We start from the raw sequence: 17,451 nt of genomic DNA, 5'->3' as shown, positions 1-17,451 counted from the left end.
CCAGACTCTCCCAAGGGTGTTTCTTGCATGCTGAACATGCAGCAATTACTGAAAAATTACTCAAGCAAGTGTCAATGGAGTCTTCACATTATTTTCAGTTCCAGACAGTCACAACATGTGCCTGTGGCAACTGACTTCAATTGGAGAATCTCAGCCTTAGGTTTGAGTCTCCCCATATGATACAGCAATGTAGAGAAATGACCACCTAAAATACCCCATGGGTTGATTTTTTTTCAATCAAACTGCCTACGAGGCTGGAAATCACATGTCCCACGGTGATATTACACTGGGGGCAGCCTTATTTGCTTTAGGGCGGGATGCAAAGGTTTAACAGTGCCTTTGGAATGTACAGAAGATAGTAGAGAATTAGAGCCATTTAGGGAGGGAATTACAGAGGCAGGATTATGGGAGTCAAGTTTAATCCTTTTCTTTTCTATAGATACATGTTTTTGTTTTGGCTTGATTTATCATTTAGCTATGACTAGCTGAGATTTAATCCAACACCTCAAAGCCTAAATCATTATCCTATTCCTCAGACTCTTCAATCTTTACTTCCTCTTTGGTAGCAGCTGGGCGATACTCAAACACCGAGGCCACAAAAGCTGATAGCTCAGCCAGGTAAACTTAAACCTTTTTGGCAAGTGGGAAGATACAGTTTATCTCCACAGCAACAGCCAGCACTCTTTTGTAGCTGCTGCTGTTGGATTATGACTGGAAAGGAATGGTTAGATAACCAACCTGCTGGTACACACTCGCTACATTGCCAGCGATCTTCAGGAAACACATTAGTAGAGTTTCCTTATTGATAATCAGAACCTCAGGATTGTACACACTACCGTTACCATAACATTGCATGTCCACCAAGGCACAGGAGAAGGTAGGGGTGTTCACAATGCTCAGCAGAGTGACTTCATCGGTTCTCTCCTTATCATTGCTCTCTGTCACTTAAAAAGTCAACGGCTCCTCTGGAAATCTCAGTTGTCATTCCCAAAGAGTAAAAGCATGAAGTCTTCTCAGGATCTAATTCTGTGTTTTGACTTAGCACAGCAACCTCATAGGGGTAATTGCAACAGTGTCAGCAGCAGCTAGGACCTTGTTAGTTATCCACAGTAAGTCACAGACTTCGCACAAATTCTTCTCGGTGAATACAAAGCCAATGTTTCCATGGAGCTGACATAGAAACTTTTTCAGAACAGGATTGTTTTCCAGATGGTCTTGGCTGGTTTTATCCATCATGGTATTCTTGAACATCAGCATAACGCTGATATCTGGATATGCAGCATTTGATGGGATACAACATTATCTGCCCAAAAATGAAACATTTTGGACAGTTAGTCAATGGTTGAGTAATTTTCAAAAAGCAGTTGGATTTCCATGTAGTTCTGTCTTCCCTGGACATGTTTATATAATTCGAGGGAGTACACATATTGACTTGGTGGAAGCTAGGCAGGAGTCCAATTAAAGATCAGTAGACAACTTTCGTGATTTTTACTTGATCCTTTTCAGTCTTCTCTTAGATTGCTTGAAGTAGACAAGGACCTCATTAATTTTTACAGATTGGAGTCTTGTGCAGCAGTAAGAGTGCCAGGGCAATTGCCCTGGACCTGAGTGGAAATGTCATGCCTTCAGAGAATCCTCTACCCGCTTAAAAGTGATTATGATGATTTTTTTAGTGCCTTTAGGGCAACCAAAGTAGCACAGTGATGTCCCAATGGTAAATTAGAAAAGAATTCTACACCTTGTTATCTCAATTGGTGTTAGTAGTTTGTGCACAAGAAGATCCTGGTATCAGGGACGAAATAACTGACTGGTTGATTTAGTGTGAGGTGGTTGAGAAAAACTAATGCCAGAAGATCATATTGAATGGCACTACACAATCTAAGACAAGTAAGTTGAACCCAACTATCTGACAATACATTCTCGCAACCTGCAACATCTAGAGGGATAAGGATGATAGAAACATGGAAACGTCAATGTGAGTAAGTCGTCCTGACTTGGAAGTATATTGCTGCTGTTTTCATTATCGCTGATATACAAACCTGCAACTCTCTCCATAACAGCACGAGTGCACCTATGCCATATGGGTGACAGTGGTTCCAGAAGATGCCTTGGCACCTTCCCAGGGTAATTTGAGACGGAACAAAAACAAAATTGCTGGAAAAGTTCAGCAGGTTTGAAGTTAAAAAAACAGAGTTAACATTTCGAGACCGGCGACCATCCCTCAGAACTGCCCAGAAATTTAGTTCCTGATTTACAGATTTCGCACTTCTTTCGGTTTTTATTTGGTAATTTGAGACGGAATTGTTGGCGATGGTCAAATGCCATGAATGAAATGAAAATTCCACCTGAAGAGTCAGTTTAATGTTTAAACTGTTTATATTACAAACTGGCATGCTGCTTGAACACATATTCTTTTCAGGCAGAGGCAAAGGTAGTACTAATTCAACCAAGCTGGGACAGTTTATTTAACCACCATGATTTCTCCACTCTGCGCAGTGTCATTGTGCGCAGCTTTGTGTGTGAACATGTTGATGAACATGAGAGTTTACTAGATTATTTAGCTTGAATGGAAAAATTCCTAATCAGGCATAAAATGTTTGCCTTTTATTCAAAATCCATAGTTACTTCATTACCAGGTTTCAATTCGAAATAACAAGTTTCAGAAATGGGATCTGCTTTGTGTAAATAAATTTTTCTTCAGTGCTTCTGTTTGTTTTGTTTAGCTTGCATGGCTAGCTGTATGAATTAGTGGCTGTGGTATATAGATCAGCTCATAGGCTAGTTTATTTGCCCTTTTCAGAAATCATGATCCAAGCACAAAGATTTAAAACATGAAACTCGATGTTATTCCAAGGATGACTTAACTGTTTAGATGCAAGTACCGATAGAGATAACTGACGCATGGATAGTTACCTTCCATAGAATGGGTGGCTGGATTTCTCACCTAATTATTTAATAAGAGAACTAAAGGTAAACCAGGTAACTACAAAAGGATGAGAATATAGAAGGCATGGTTAGTTGGTGGCATAGTAGACAGTGAAGAAGGCTTTCTAAGATTACAAAGGGATCTTGATCAAATGGGTCAATGGGCTGAAAAATAGCAGATGCAGTTCAATCTGAACAAATGCAAAGTATTATATTTTGGTGCAACAAACTGTATAAGTCATAGTACACAGAAACAGACCCTTCAGTCCAACCAATCTATGCTGAACATAATACCAAACTAAGCTAGTCCCACCTGCTTGCTCTTGGCCAATGTCCCTCCAAAACTTCCCTATTTATTTATTATTATTCATTAACAGGATGAGGGCATCGCTGGCTAGGCAGCATTTATTGCTCATCCCTCATTGCCCCGAGATCAGTTCAGAATTAACCACATTGTTATGGCTCTGGAGTCACATGTATGCCAGACCATGTAAGAATGGCAGTTTCCTTCCCTAATGGACAATAGTAAACCAGATGGGTATTTCCTCATTAAGCAGCAATGGGTTTATGGTCATCAACAGATTCTTAATTCCTGACATTTTAAAAAAAGGAATTCAAATTCCACCATCTGTTGTGGCAGGATTCAAACCTGGGTCCCCAGAACATTATCTGGGTCTCTGAATTAACAGTCCAGCAATAATACCACTAACCCATCACCTCGCCCACACAAATGTCTTTTAAACTTTAGAATTGCACTTGCATCTACCACTTCTTCAGGAAGTCCATTCCACATGTGAACCACCCTCTGTGTAAACCCTTGCTTCTTATGTCATTTTTAAACTTTAAAAATGTTGAAATTCCCTATCTTAGGGAAAAGACAACCATCACCAACTCTATCTATACCTCTCATTATTTTATAAACTTCTGTCAGGTTACCTCTCAACCTTCCATGCTCCAGTGAAAAAAGCCCTGCCCATTCAACCTTTCTTTATAACTCAAACCTTCCACACCTGGCAACGTCCTGGTAGATCTCTCCTGAACACTCTCCAGCTTGATAACATTCTTCCTATAACTATGTGACCAAAACTGGACACAGTATTTCAGTATAGCCCTCACCAATGCGCTGTACAACCTCAACATAACATCCCAAAACCTATACTCAAAGAAACTGAGCAATGAAGGCAAGCACCCCAGACATCTTTTCAACCATCTTGTCTATATGTGATGCAAACTTCAAAGAATGATGTACCTTAGGCCCATTTGTTCTACAATACGAACCAAGACCCTACAATTAATTAGACAAGTCCTACCTTTGTTTTTTTGTACCAAAATGCAATGCCTCGCATTCATCCAGTTTGAACTCCATCTGCCATTTTTCAGCCCATATCAATATTAGGGAAAATATTAGAATCTATTATATTAATTATTACTATCTATTTATTTGATAAATAGACATTTGGATGTTAATGATCTGATTGAGCGTAGTCCGTGTGTGGTGATGGAAGGATCATGGAATGTAATTCTTTATTTCAAGAGATTTTAATACAGGCGTAAAGAAGTGTTGCTCAGTTGTATAGGTGCTTGTTTACACTGCAGTACAGTGTGCAGTTTTGCTGTCAGGCAAGTAATTTGGCTGAATCTTACATCTTTTTGGCCGAGTCTGAATTGCGTTGAATTGTTTTGGAGGGTTATTTGCCATGTGGCCCCAGCAGATTTTCTATCCTATCTTTCAAACTGACTTCATTAATGTTGTACCCCATCCAGTGCCATTTTGCATATCCCAATTTTGCCTCATCTTATCACATTCGCAGAACAATTGGCCAATTAGCCGATGTCCACCAAAACACTAGCATTCTTGTGGCCATAGAAATAATGGGAACTGCAGGTGCTGGAGAATCCAAGATAACAAAGTGTGAAGCTGGATGAACACAGCAGGCCAAGCAGCATTTTAGGAGCACAAAAGCTGACGTTTCGGGCCTAGACCCTTCTAGCCCCGAAACGTCAGCTTTTGTGCTCCTAAGATGCTGCTTGGACTGCTGTTGTTCATCCAGCTTCACACTTTGTTATTCTTGTGGCCATGCTATCTTTAAAAGTCTGCTGTTGTACCGGCCTGAGCTCTGGCATTTTGGAGCTGCCCTGTTCATTCATTCATTAGTGCTGTTATTCTTTGACAGTGATCTGGAAGTTCTGGTGGGTGAGAGAGTCCAGAGGAAAGGTGTCCTCTTCACATAAGACCAGCAGAGGAGGTCATGCCATGAAACACTACCAGCCTGGTCTGAGATCACCGCCCAGGTCAGTGGCATCTCTAGGGAGTGGAGATATGACCAGCAATACAGAAAGAAGGTAAATGACTTTCTCTGCTTCGCTAGGGTAAGTGCCATAGTCTTCACTCTGTCACTCACACTCACTGTTGGCTACTGCACGCATCTCCCACCAAGGCACACACTCTGCCACTCTCACTGCTTTCCTTCCATCCACTAACATCCCACACTACTAACCCTGCATGTCCTCTGTGCTGCTTCCTCAGTCTTTCAATATGCCTCACCACCTTTCAGCTCTCACTGTAACCCTGCCATCATCCTCAGTTGTTGAACAACACTTCTAGCCACTGGCCATGATGTCTCCTCTTTGTTTTCACTTTCATGTTCCGTTAACTTCCTGCTGATGCCTACAGAGAAATGGATGGCTGCCAAGAAACTGTCTCCTGGGCGTCTGAGGATGAGGATGCTGAGGCTTTAGAGGATGCAATGGCAAGGCTGCTCCTGTACCTCTCCCAGCCCAGATCCTGACACCTTGAGGGTAACTGTAGACATAGAGGGTGTGGATACATACCCCGGTGACAACCTCACAGTGACAACTCTGCGGCTCACTGAGGAAGGAAGAGCCGAGATCACATGCATTCAGAGGACCGTCAGAAACCAGGCACCAACTCAGCTCCAGGCAGGAAAGGACCCTGCGGTGACCCCAGTCAGGAGTTTCATCCACCTGCACATAGAGGAACAGCAGCAGCAGACAGCCTTCTGGGAAACAATGGTCTTCATTGCCCAGAGGCTGCAGCAAAGCAGTGAATCCTGTGACAGTCAGACTGCCTCCATGGACAGTCTAGTGGCTGCCATGGAGATCCAGACCCAGTTCCCTAAGGGGTTCCTGGAGAGGAGCACACACTGGCACCTGTATTAGCCCAGCCACTGGTCCTCAGGAATAAAAGCCTGGGATTAGGGTCATGGGAAACCATGACTCCAATCCCAGGTTCTCTCTCTTCATAAGGAGAGAGGGCAGTGCCAGGATGCACCCAGCCAGAGGGTGGAGCCATACCCACAGGTCTTTCTGCACTTTCTACTCAGAATACTGCAGATGTGGCTGAGCCCTCCACCTCCACTGAATCTGTGCCCACTGCCCATCCTTATAAACTCAATCCGAGCAGGGTTGACTTGTCTAGACAGAAGACACTCTGCTACATCTAGAGTCGAGCGCCCTCAGGGCCACCCTACCCAATGTCCATGGCAAACAGGCTCCACATTAGAGCAGGTTCTTTCCATCCACAGCTGAAGAACCAGGGAGTACACAGAGATTAAAGGGAGGGTGAGAAAGAGGAAAATTTATTGAGGGCATTATTGTGGCATGGCTAAAAGAGGCTTGAATATTGCTCCTATTTTCCACAGTAATGCGCCTGATGGTTCACCATTTCATGTGGTTATAAGTCTTTCTGAGCAGACGCTAAATACATCCTCACACCATCCAGTGATACATCACGGTCACGTGGCATTGGAAATGGTAGCATCTATGTTTCTGTTCATTCACTATCACCGATTCTTGGCTCCCTTTGTGCGCTAAGGTGCAGCTGTCTAAGAGTTGTTTACCAGTTGCTTTCATGGAGGAGGGATATGGGCAGCTGCTGCCCTTTGATCATGCCACAGGGTGTAGTTTGGCTATAGGCAACACCCAAACACTGTGGGGCATATCAGATTGAGTGGAACTAATGCAACTTCAACATTAACTCATTCAGAAACAATATCTCCTACAACAATTTTACCCATTTTTTTATCAACAATTACACAAATATATATGTGTGTGTGTATTATATAACCTTCTGACTTTCCAAATGTAGGCAGTCTGGACATTTCACAATTCTTCCAGGCTGTATGTTCTGTGGAGATGGTAGATTGGTAAGTCTTGAGTTTCTGAGGACCTTTGGCTTTGATTCTGATTGTCTGTAAATCAGTTCTCCACTAGAAGAACTTTTATCTCTTGGATATCCTCTGTAGAGACTATTGTTCATGCTGAACCTAATAGTTGGTCTATTACCTTAACTTGATGGGGGTTTATTTGGTGAATTGGATTTTTTTCTGCATTGTGACTGTTTTATGAATAAGCATTGAAGAGCATTAGCTTCCTTTGAGTTAGAAGAATCAGGGATTGATTTTTTGATTTGCTTAGGGCAAAAACCCATGACTTGGAAAACTTTTGATGTTCAGGTCGCAAAAGTCCTGAATTTAGATGTATGAAAAAGTTTTCCCTTGAGAAAGGAATTTGTTCAGAAAAGTTAGAAACTTGGTTACTTCAGTGTAACCGTTTTAGTTTGAAAGTTCCAGATTAGAATTGTTTAGGTGGAAAGTGGAAGGGATTATTCAAATCTGAGAAAGTCTAATTATATTACTAATCATGGGAGAGGCCATCAAACTCTGAGAACCAGAATTTCAAAGGCACAGTGAAGTCAAACCTATAGATGTGATACAGAAGGGTATTCCTGTTATTTGACAACTGTAATACAATTGCATTGAGATAAATAGATGTATTTTAACTTGTGTTTCAAAAAAGTTTTGACTTGTGTTATATGTAAATTGTTAGTTTATTCTATTTTATCATCAATTATTTTGCCTGTCACAATAAAAAGAAGCAGCATTCTGTGCTCTGTTTCTGTGAAAGACAACCTCATTAAATAATAACAAACGTGTTTCCATGCTGTACAGCTCTATGTCTCTCTGACTCTTAGTCAAAATATAATCTATCAAGTCAGATTTCAGTCAAGGATCTAACATGTCTGGTAATAACATCAGCTGAAGTTATAACAACTGTGTGTTTTTGGCCAACTCACTGGACCTTTAGTCTGGCTAATTTTTAACAAACAACTTGCAAATGGTAGCACATTCTTGGCTCCCAATGGTCAAATTATGTGAAGATATTTCCCCTATAAGTACCCAATATCATTCTGTAAATTCACTTAATGAGGTGACAAATCAGAGAAACATGCCTGTTAGAAAGTGAATGCAGAGAAATGGGGAGGAGCTACTCCTCCAAACATAGGCCAGTTCTCTCCTATGCTTGCTAGTGTTAGATTCACTGGTGAACTTTTCAGCAACAACAAAGGAGAGAAGAAATCTATGAATGATGAACATCGAGCAACTGGGCAGATAAGTGATAACAGTGTGGGAGGTATTGGAGGCCATCTTTAGTTGAGATTGGGATCAGGTGCTGCATTCAGCCAAAACAAGAATGGGGGCCACCATCAGCTTTGGTTACGAGCTCCATTGCTTGGTGGGTCATGGGGGAGGTTACTGTAAGACGGTTTTCAGGGTTGAAAGGAGTTGCAAGTATGTTGTGGTGATACAAGGAGGTTGTGGGGGTTGCGGATAGAGAAGAAGGCTGCAAGAGGTTTGTGAGGGGAGAAGGTAACTGTAGCAAGATTGTGGGGATAAGGAGGGGATTTTGTAAGAGTAGGGAGGTTAAAAGGAGTGAGAGAGACTGAAATAGAGACAGAATTGTTTCAAGCTTGTCAACAAAGGAATACTCAGCTAATCAGAATCCAAATAACTTTAAATTACTGTAATAATGAATTTCTTGCAGATAAATGTGGAATCTTGAGTTTAAGTCTGCATATGTTCAGGAACTAATATACTTTGCAAAACGTAGTTGACCTACCACAGTGACCACTGTTTATTCACAAATTTAAGTAAGAAGTCTGAAGTTCTGTAAAAAGGATAGGAACCGAATGGTTAAAATAGTTGCAACTCTAGTGTATAAATGACACAAATGTTTTAGCTATCATCTCACCAATGGGTGGAAGGTATGCTTCAGATGATGGCGTTTTGTTTGTAGATGTGTGGGTCACTTATTTTCAAAAGAGAAATTTGTTTCTAACACTTTACTGAGGTGATCTTGGAAATTTGTGCTTTCCATGTGTATTTCAGTTTGTTTTATTTGCACTTGTGTGATTTAACTTTAATGGAGAGTTGATTGTTATTGATATTTAATGTAACTTTGCTTCTGAGTCACTCTGGATAATCAATTTGTCTACACATATGCAAAAGGTCTTGTTACCACATGACTGTAATAACTAATAACTGAGTTAGTGAAAATAAAAATATAGCCACCAAAAAATAATATGTAACCCTGGAAAATCAAAAGATAGGCCTTTTACAAGATGGGCTCTTGAAAAAGAAATAAGAAACTCCTGTTGGTCACTCCCACGTTTTCTATCAAATTTGCTTGAGCTTCTTTTTGCTTGTTGCTGTTGTTCCCCCTTGGACAGATGTCATACATATTTTATGCCATCATAGACACTATCAAATATTTTTCTTGATGCCTAGGAATTCCAGTTAAATCTTATACTGGTTTTGCCGTGACTAAATGTTCAACAATGGCTTGTTTCTGAAACATTTGTTCTGTTGGAAGTAATGGGACTCCTTCCCCACCTTGGTTCACTGTTTCTCCATTCAAGACTGTTTGACATCATCAGATTGGGTGGTAACTATTGCAACTTCCAGAACTATTACATTGTAAAACATACTTTTAAACCGAGGTCTCGTCTATTTTCTGAGATGGATGTCAAAAGTTCCCATTGTACTTTTTGCAGAAGAGAAGGTGAGTTTATCATGGTCTCTTGGGCAATATTTCCTCTTCCATTGGATTAGAAACTGGCTTTCTGTAAGAAGGCAACGAATGGTGGTTGATGGAAAATATTTAGCCTGGAGTCAGGTCACTAGTGGCGTGCCTCAAGGATCTGTTTTGGGACCACTGCTGTTTGTCATTTTTATAAATGACTTGGACGCAGGCAAAGGTGGATGGGTTAGTAAGTTTGCAGATGACACTAAAGTCGGTGGAGTGGTGGACAGTGTGGAAGAATGTTGCAGGTTGCAGGGAGACTTGGATAAACTGTAGAATTGGGCTGAAAGGTGGCAAATGGAGTTCCATGCAGATAAATGTGAGGTGATTCACTTTGGGAAGAGTAATAGGAAGGCAGAATTCTGGGTCAATGGAAAGATTCTTGGTCGTGGGGATGTGCAGAGGGATCTTGATGTCCATGTACGTAGATCCCTGAAAGTTGCCACCCAGGTTGATAGTGCTGTTAAGAAGGCTTACGGTGTGTTAGGTTTTATTGGTAGAGAGATTGAGTTCCGGAGCCGTGATGTCATGCTGCAACTATACAAAACGCTAGTGCGGCCTCATTTGGAATATTGCTTGCAGTTCTGGTCGCCCCATTACAGGAAGGATGTGGAAACATTGGAGAAGGTGCAGAGGAGATTTACCAGGATGTTGCCTGGTCTGGAGCACAGGCCCTATGAAGAAAGGCTGAGGGACTTGGGTCTGTTCTCATTGGAGAGAAGGAGGATAAGAGGAGATTTAATAGAGACATACAAGATGATCAGAGGATTAGACAGGGTGGACAGTGAGAATCTTTTTCCGAGGATGATGATGTTGGCTTGTACAAGGGGCCATAGCTACAAATTGAGGGGTGATAGATTTAAGACAGATGTCAGAGGCAGGTTCTTTACTAGAGAGTGGTAAGGGCATGGAACGCCCTGCCTGCCAATGTAGTTAACTCAGCCACATTAGGGGCATTTAACGAGTCCTTGGAGAAGCATATGGATGACGATGGGATAGTGTAGGGGGAGGGACTTAGGTTAGTTCACAGGTCGGCACAACATTGAGCGCCGAAGGGCCTGTTCTACGCTGTCTTGTTCTATGTTCTATGTTCTTCAGTGCTACATTGGGATCTTGCTGAGAGTGAATTAGCTGTAGCGTTTCACTGCATTGAAACAGTAACTAGACTTCAAAAGGCATTTCATTGGATGTGAAGCAATTTGGGACATCTTGAAGCCCTCAAAGCTGTTATATAAATATGTAGGTAGGGTCTTCAATAATGATCACCTTGGCTGACAATCACCTCTAATCACAATGTAAACACAACATTAACCCAAGACTGGGTTAGGGTGGCATGGCGGCTCAGTGGTGAACACTGCTGCCTCACCAGAGCAAGGACCCAGTTTTGATTCCATCCCTGCATGATGTCCATGTGGATTTTTCAAGTTCTTCCAGAGTCTGTATGGGTTTCCTTTGGGTGCTCTGGTTTCCTCCCACGGCGCAAAAGATAAGCAGGTTTGGTAGATTGGCCGTGGGAAATTGCCCCATAGTGTCAAGAGATGTGCAGGCTAGGTGGATTAGCCATGGTAGATGAGGGGTTACAGGAATAGGGTCGCTGTGGAGGGATCTGGGTCTCGGTAGAATGCTCTTCAAAGAGTTGGTGCAGAGTTGATGGGCTGAATGGCCTCTTTCTGCACTTCAGAAATTCTATGACAATGGATCTTCTCTTCTATTACTCTAATGAAAGTCTGGTTCATCCATTTACAAATAAGTGAATATTTATCAGACCTGTTTCAGTGAACTGTACTTTGATTATTTTAAAACAAGTAGTTTCTACTCTACAAAAGAGTCACCCATTTTCATAATAACTCTCAGCCAGGAGCCTGGAGCCACACTACAAGTTGACAAAGATGAAAGCAATAAACCTTGTACTGACTGCTTGGCTGAGGTTGAAACTGAAGTTTCAACTGCATATGATTTTATTCATCAAGGCGTCCTGTGGGCTGTCCGTAAAACTAAGAGTGCAATTTAGGGGCAGCACGGTGGCTCAGCGGTTGTCACTCATTGGATGCCTCACATCACCAGGGGCCCAGGTTCAATTCCACACAAGGATAAGCATCAGTGGTGAGTCTGCACATTTTCCCTGTGTCTGTGTGTGTTTCCTCCGCATGTTCTGGTTTCCACCTACAGTCCCAAACATGTGCAGTTTAGGTGGATTGGCCAAGATCAATTGCCCAGAGTTACAGGGTTAGGGTAGGAGTGGGATGGACTTTGGTTCCGAATTAATATGGCCTGTTTCAACACTGTAGGGATTCTATAATCTTTCTGGTCTCATTTTCTTTTTCCCACCCAACCCCTCACACGACCTCTTCCCATACTCGACCCCTAAGTTTGTTTGCGTGACCATAGAAGAGCAGCTCAGAGTATAAAACAATTCTCAGACTTTTGTGCACTGGAACAATATAATGTGATATCGCTAATGTAGCACCAGCTAACCAGCTAACCTAAAGTGCCTACCCAGCTGAGATTATTATTGTGAAAAGTTCGTATGTTTTGCATTCAATACCATAATCTTTTCAATTTTTTTGCAAAACTCAGGTTTTAAGTTTCACATATTGTATGTGCCTCCTCGCTCCAAACTGCTACCTTTACAGCCATTTTTGGGCATATATTATTGTCACAGCACATGTTTTAAATTTGAAGCTCGTAGACTAACAAAAGAGATATTGGAAAAAAGAAAATACAGTTTGAAAAGTTATTAGTATACTTTTGTCTGGAAAGTCTCTCACCTAAAAGAGCAGCTAAGTGGAAGAATAGAATTTTTAAAAAATGTCTAGTTCAGACTTCCTGTCATGTCCAGACACCTACGTTTGTGCCAGAAGATTTTGATCATCATAGGATGAATGTTCCAGACTACACTGCAACAAGAAGTCAGCAGTCTATGCCAGTGGTATAGACACTCCAAGGTAGAGTTATTTGATCTCCTATTGCAATGCTTAGGTCAGAGGAAATAGATGCTGAAAATTGCAGGGCGAACACTGCAACATGTTGAGCCGACCAGAGATGGTGACATTAATCACTTACATGGAACTAGAAGGCATCCATGCATTGACTTGAAAATTGACCATGCCTCCCTGCCCCATGCAGCTAGGGAACCCAGTGCCTGCCATGATTGGGCTTTGCATTGTCCAGCAGTAACCCTGACATACAACCTTCTCTGCTTACATTCAGTTTCCACGATTACAGTCAGTGACTTGTTTTGTTTTCTTAAAAGGGTTTTCCTTTATTTAAGTTTTCAACACCAATTCTTTGGCTGGCCTCTGTCCCAAAGGGAGACTTGCCTTATTTTTATTTATTAATTACCATGAAGAAGGTGATGGTGAATTACCATCTTGAGCCACTGCAGTCCATATGCTGAAGGTAGACTCATGGTGCTGTTATGGAAGAAATTCCAGGACTTTGTCCGAGGAAAGGTCAGTCTGGCCTATTGTAGGAAATTCTAAAATATATGAACATAAGAATTAACAGCAGAATAAGCAATTCTGACCTACTCTGTCATTCAATTCAGCCATGACTAATCTCATTTCAGCCTCAACTCCACTTTCTGCACTGCCCTTCATAATCTTAGCATGCATTGCTAATTAAAAATCTGTCCACCTCCTCTTAAAATTACTCAGTTGTCCTGACATTCACCACAATCTGCTCAGAAATCACACAACACCAGGCTGTAGTCCAACAGATTTATTTGAAATTGCAAGTTTTCAGAGTGCTGCTCCTTTATCAGGTGCACTAATTTCACATTGTCCACCCCAATCCAACACTGGCACCTCTACATCATCACCAGACACTGGGATAGCGAATTTCACAATTTCATGGCCCTTTGAAAGAAATAATTTCTTCTCAACTCTTTTAAATTTGCTACTCCTTATTCCTGAAACTATGACTTTTTGTTCTAGATTTACCCTCAAGAAAATGTATCCTCTCTACATCTACTTTGTCAGTCCAGCTTGTCCCCATCAAGTAAATTTCCTCTCATTCTTCTAAACTCTTGAGAATACAGACTTGTTCAGCCTAACTTCATCTCATCTGTGGAATCAATCTAGTGAATCGCCTCTGTACTACCTCCAATGCAACTATGTCCTTCCTCAGGTTAGGGGTCAAAAACTGTACACAGTACTCCAGGTATAGTCTCACTGATGTCATGTACAGTTACAGCAACACTCCCCTACTTTTAAGCTCTATTCCTTTAGCAATGAATGCCAAAATTCCATTCACCCTCCTTATTACCTGCTATACATACAAACTAGTTTCTGCAATTTATGCAGAAGTATGCTTAGATCCCTCTATATTGAAGTACTGTGCAGCTTCTCTCCATTTAGTCAATGAGGTGCCTTTCTATTCTTCTTATAAAAATGTATGACCTCAAATGTTAAACTCCATTTGCAAAATTTTGATCCATTCACTTAACCTATTCATATCCATTTTGTAAAATTTTATTATAACTTGCTGTTCAACCTATTTTAGTGTCAACTGCATCTCTGGCTATGGGATTTTTTACACCTACATCCAAATCTTTAATTTAGATTCTAGATTGGTGGGGCCTAAGAAGGGATCCCAATGCACCCTACCAGTTACATCTCACCAGCTGGATAGTCTTGGGATGTAAAACCTATTTATTGGCCGAAACTGTTTCATTTAGCAGTGATAACACTCTTCCCTGCATCAGAATAAAGCTTCAAACATTTACTAAGTAGCATAGAATATATTTACTTCAATCATTGTAACTGCAACATAACAGAATTTATTTTGTTAATTCAATGTTGCCATTATCTTACTATTATCAGAAATGGCTCAATTGGTAACACTGTCACTGCTACATCACAAGATCATGAATTCAGAGAGCTTTTGTTGCTTTGAGGCATTGTTAAGGGAACACTGCTCTGTTACAGGAGTCGGCTTTCAGCTGAGATGTCAGATGAAGTGCATTCTGCCCTCTTAGGTAGATGGAAAAGATCCCATGGCACATCAAAGAAGAACAAGTCAGCACTCCCAACATTCCAGGTCTGTGACATTTCGGCAGGACTGGTAAGAGATTACCAACATGAAACAATAGCTTTCAGAGCAAATTCCTGCAGATAATGGAATCTGTACTGAAAACAACAAATACCGGAGATCACAGCAGGTCAGACAGCATCCATGGAGGAAGACCACTGTGATCTCCAACATTTGTTGTTTTCAGGTGAAACATTAATTTTATTTCTCTCTCCACAGATGTTGCCTGACTGGTTATAGAACATAGAACATAGAAAAGTACAGCACAGTACAGGCCCTTCGGCCCACAATGCTGTGCCGTGGAATAATCCTAATCCAAAACTAAAATAACCTAACCTACATTCCCCTCAATTCACTGCTGTCCATGTGCATGTCCAGCAGTCACTTAAATGTCACTAATGACTCTGCTTCCACGACTACCACTAGTAAACTATTCCATGTGCTCACAACTCTCTGGATGAAGAACCTCCCTCTGACGTCTCCTCTATACCTTCCTCCTAACACATTAAAACTATGACCCCTCGTGGCAGTCAATCCTGCCCTGGGGAAAAGTCTCTGGCTATCGACTCTATCCATGCCTCTCATTGCCTTGTACACCTCGATCAGGTCCCCTCTCTTCCTCCTTCTCTCCAGAGAGAAAAGTCTGAGCTCAGTCAACCTCTCCTCATAAGACAAGCCCTCCAGTCCAGGCAGCATCCTGGTAAACCTCCTTTGCACCCTCTCCAAAGCCTCCACATCTTTCCTATAATAGGGTGACCAGAACTGGACACAGTATTCCAAGTGTGGTCTCACCAGGGTTTTGTAGAGCTGCAACATAACCTCCCGGCTCTTAAACTCGATCCCCCTGTTAATGAAAGCCAAAACACCATATGCTTTCTTAACAACCTTATCCACTTGGGTGGCAACTTTGAGGGAGCTGTGCACTTGAACACCAAGATCCCGCTGTTCCTCCACACTGCCGAGAATCCTGCCTTTAATCCTATATTCAGCATTTAAGTTCGACCTTCCAAAATGCATCACCTCACATTTATCCAGGTTGAACTCCATCTGCCATTTCTCAGCCCTGTTATTTACAGTATTTTCTGTTTTAGTTATGTTTTCCCAAGTCTTGACACAACTTTATTGCTTAACATTCATGTGAAAGGGCAGATAAGCTGTTTGTTGCCATGTTGGTGCTTGTTGAATTTGCTGTGCGCAAGTTATTTGCCACTTTTCCCTACATTACAGCAATGACTACACTTCAAGCATACTTCATTTGCTGTAAAACATATTGGGACTCTTTTGAGTTTGCATTATGAACTAAAGATGTGTAAATCCTCTCCTTGTGTAAAAGTTATATGCACTTAGGTTAGGTTAGTTTTGTAACTAGCCGAATACTCATTGGTCATCATCCCAATAAAAATAAAGTAATCCTGTATTCCATTATTGCAAAACAACTGAATTGAGATTAAATGTCACAGCGGGCTCTGTCTTGACTCAGTTGTCACACATAGTGTGCGTGTTCAGAATAAAATGCCACAAATCATTCATTATTACATGTACAATGTATATGGCTTAATCGATATTATCCAGCCCACTGTGACTTGAATATTTGAGGAGTGTGTTCCAGTTGGTTTATGAGTTTTTCACGATCCTATGAATTGCAGATATCAAAATTGGAATTTCTCCAAATGGCAAATAGCAGCAACAAGACTGATTTATATGATGTTATTGGAACACTGGCTGACATTGTTTTGAAAAGTTCCCAGAATTTTACAAAAGGAATTTTCCTTAAACTTCACGTTCTGGAGTATGGAATCTACAGCTGATTTATTTTGATTATCAAGAATGTGCATTCAGATAAACTTGGGCTTCAAAATTCAATACATTTAAATAAATAAGGTCAGCACTAGAAAAGAGAAAACATCTCTGACATATTCCAGCACTTCAGACCCTGAAAGTAAATTGATTATTGAGCCTCCAAGAAAACGGAGCATACTCTGGCTATGTTTGTATCCACAGCCAGATCTACTGGGAGCAGGATGGATGTATAGCTACTCTGCTACCATGGAACATAGACATATACCAACCACAGTTGGAAAGTAAAACATAAGGCTTAGGTTTTTACCCAAATCGTGTAAACTACTAAGGCAGCTTTGAATGTGACAACATAGCCAGGAGTACCACAGAAACAGATGCCGTGGGCAAGAACTGCACACAGTAACAAGTATTTAATCCACATTCCACCTTCTGTGCACAAGAGTTTGACAACATTATCAAAAATGGAGACAGGACCTATTTTGAAGGGGGCTAACCTAGGCATATATTCTTCTCTGGAGCCAAGAAATTCTGTTCCCTTAATCAAACAACTCCCATTCATAGTATTGTTAAATGTACAGAAGGAGGTCATTGGCTGTCTGAAAGTCTGTACTGACTGTTTCAAAGAGCAACCAGGTTAATCAAAGTCCATTCTCTTTAACCTGCAATAGGTCTGAGTCAAGTACTTTTCCAATTCCTTTCTGAAGGCTACTATTGAATCTGAATCTACCGAGAATTTATATCCCCTGCATTTGAGTGTCTGTCAATTTGATTTTGGATTTTAAGCAGACAACTCATCTTTCCGCATGAGCACTG

At 41.2% G+C, this 17,451-nt stretch overlaps 1 pseudogene; it reads right to left on the bottom strand.

Moving 5' to 3' along the window:
* Nucleotides 1-492: 492 nt before the first annotated feature.
* On the bottom strand, nucleotides 493-1,399 carry LOC125457212 (large ribosomal subunit protein uL10-like; annotated as a pseudogene).
* Nucleotides 1,400-17,451: the final 16,052 nt, after the last annotated feature.

The sequence above is a fragment of the Stegostoma tigrinum genome, chromosome 12 (assembly GCF_030684315.1).
Source record: "Stegostoma tigrinum isolate sSteTig4 chromosome 12, sSteTig4.hap1, whole genome shotgun sequence".
Lineage (NCBI taxonomy): Eukaryota > Metazoa > Chordata > Chondrichthyes > Orectolobiformes > Stegostomatidae > Stegostoma > Stegostoma tigrinum.
The sequence above is the reverse complement of the archived record's forward strand: the minus strand, read 5'-3'. Positions and strand labels throughout refer to the sequence as shown.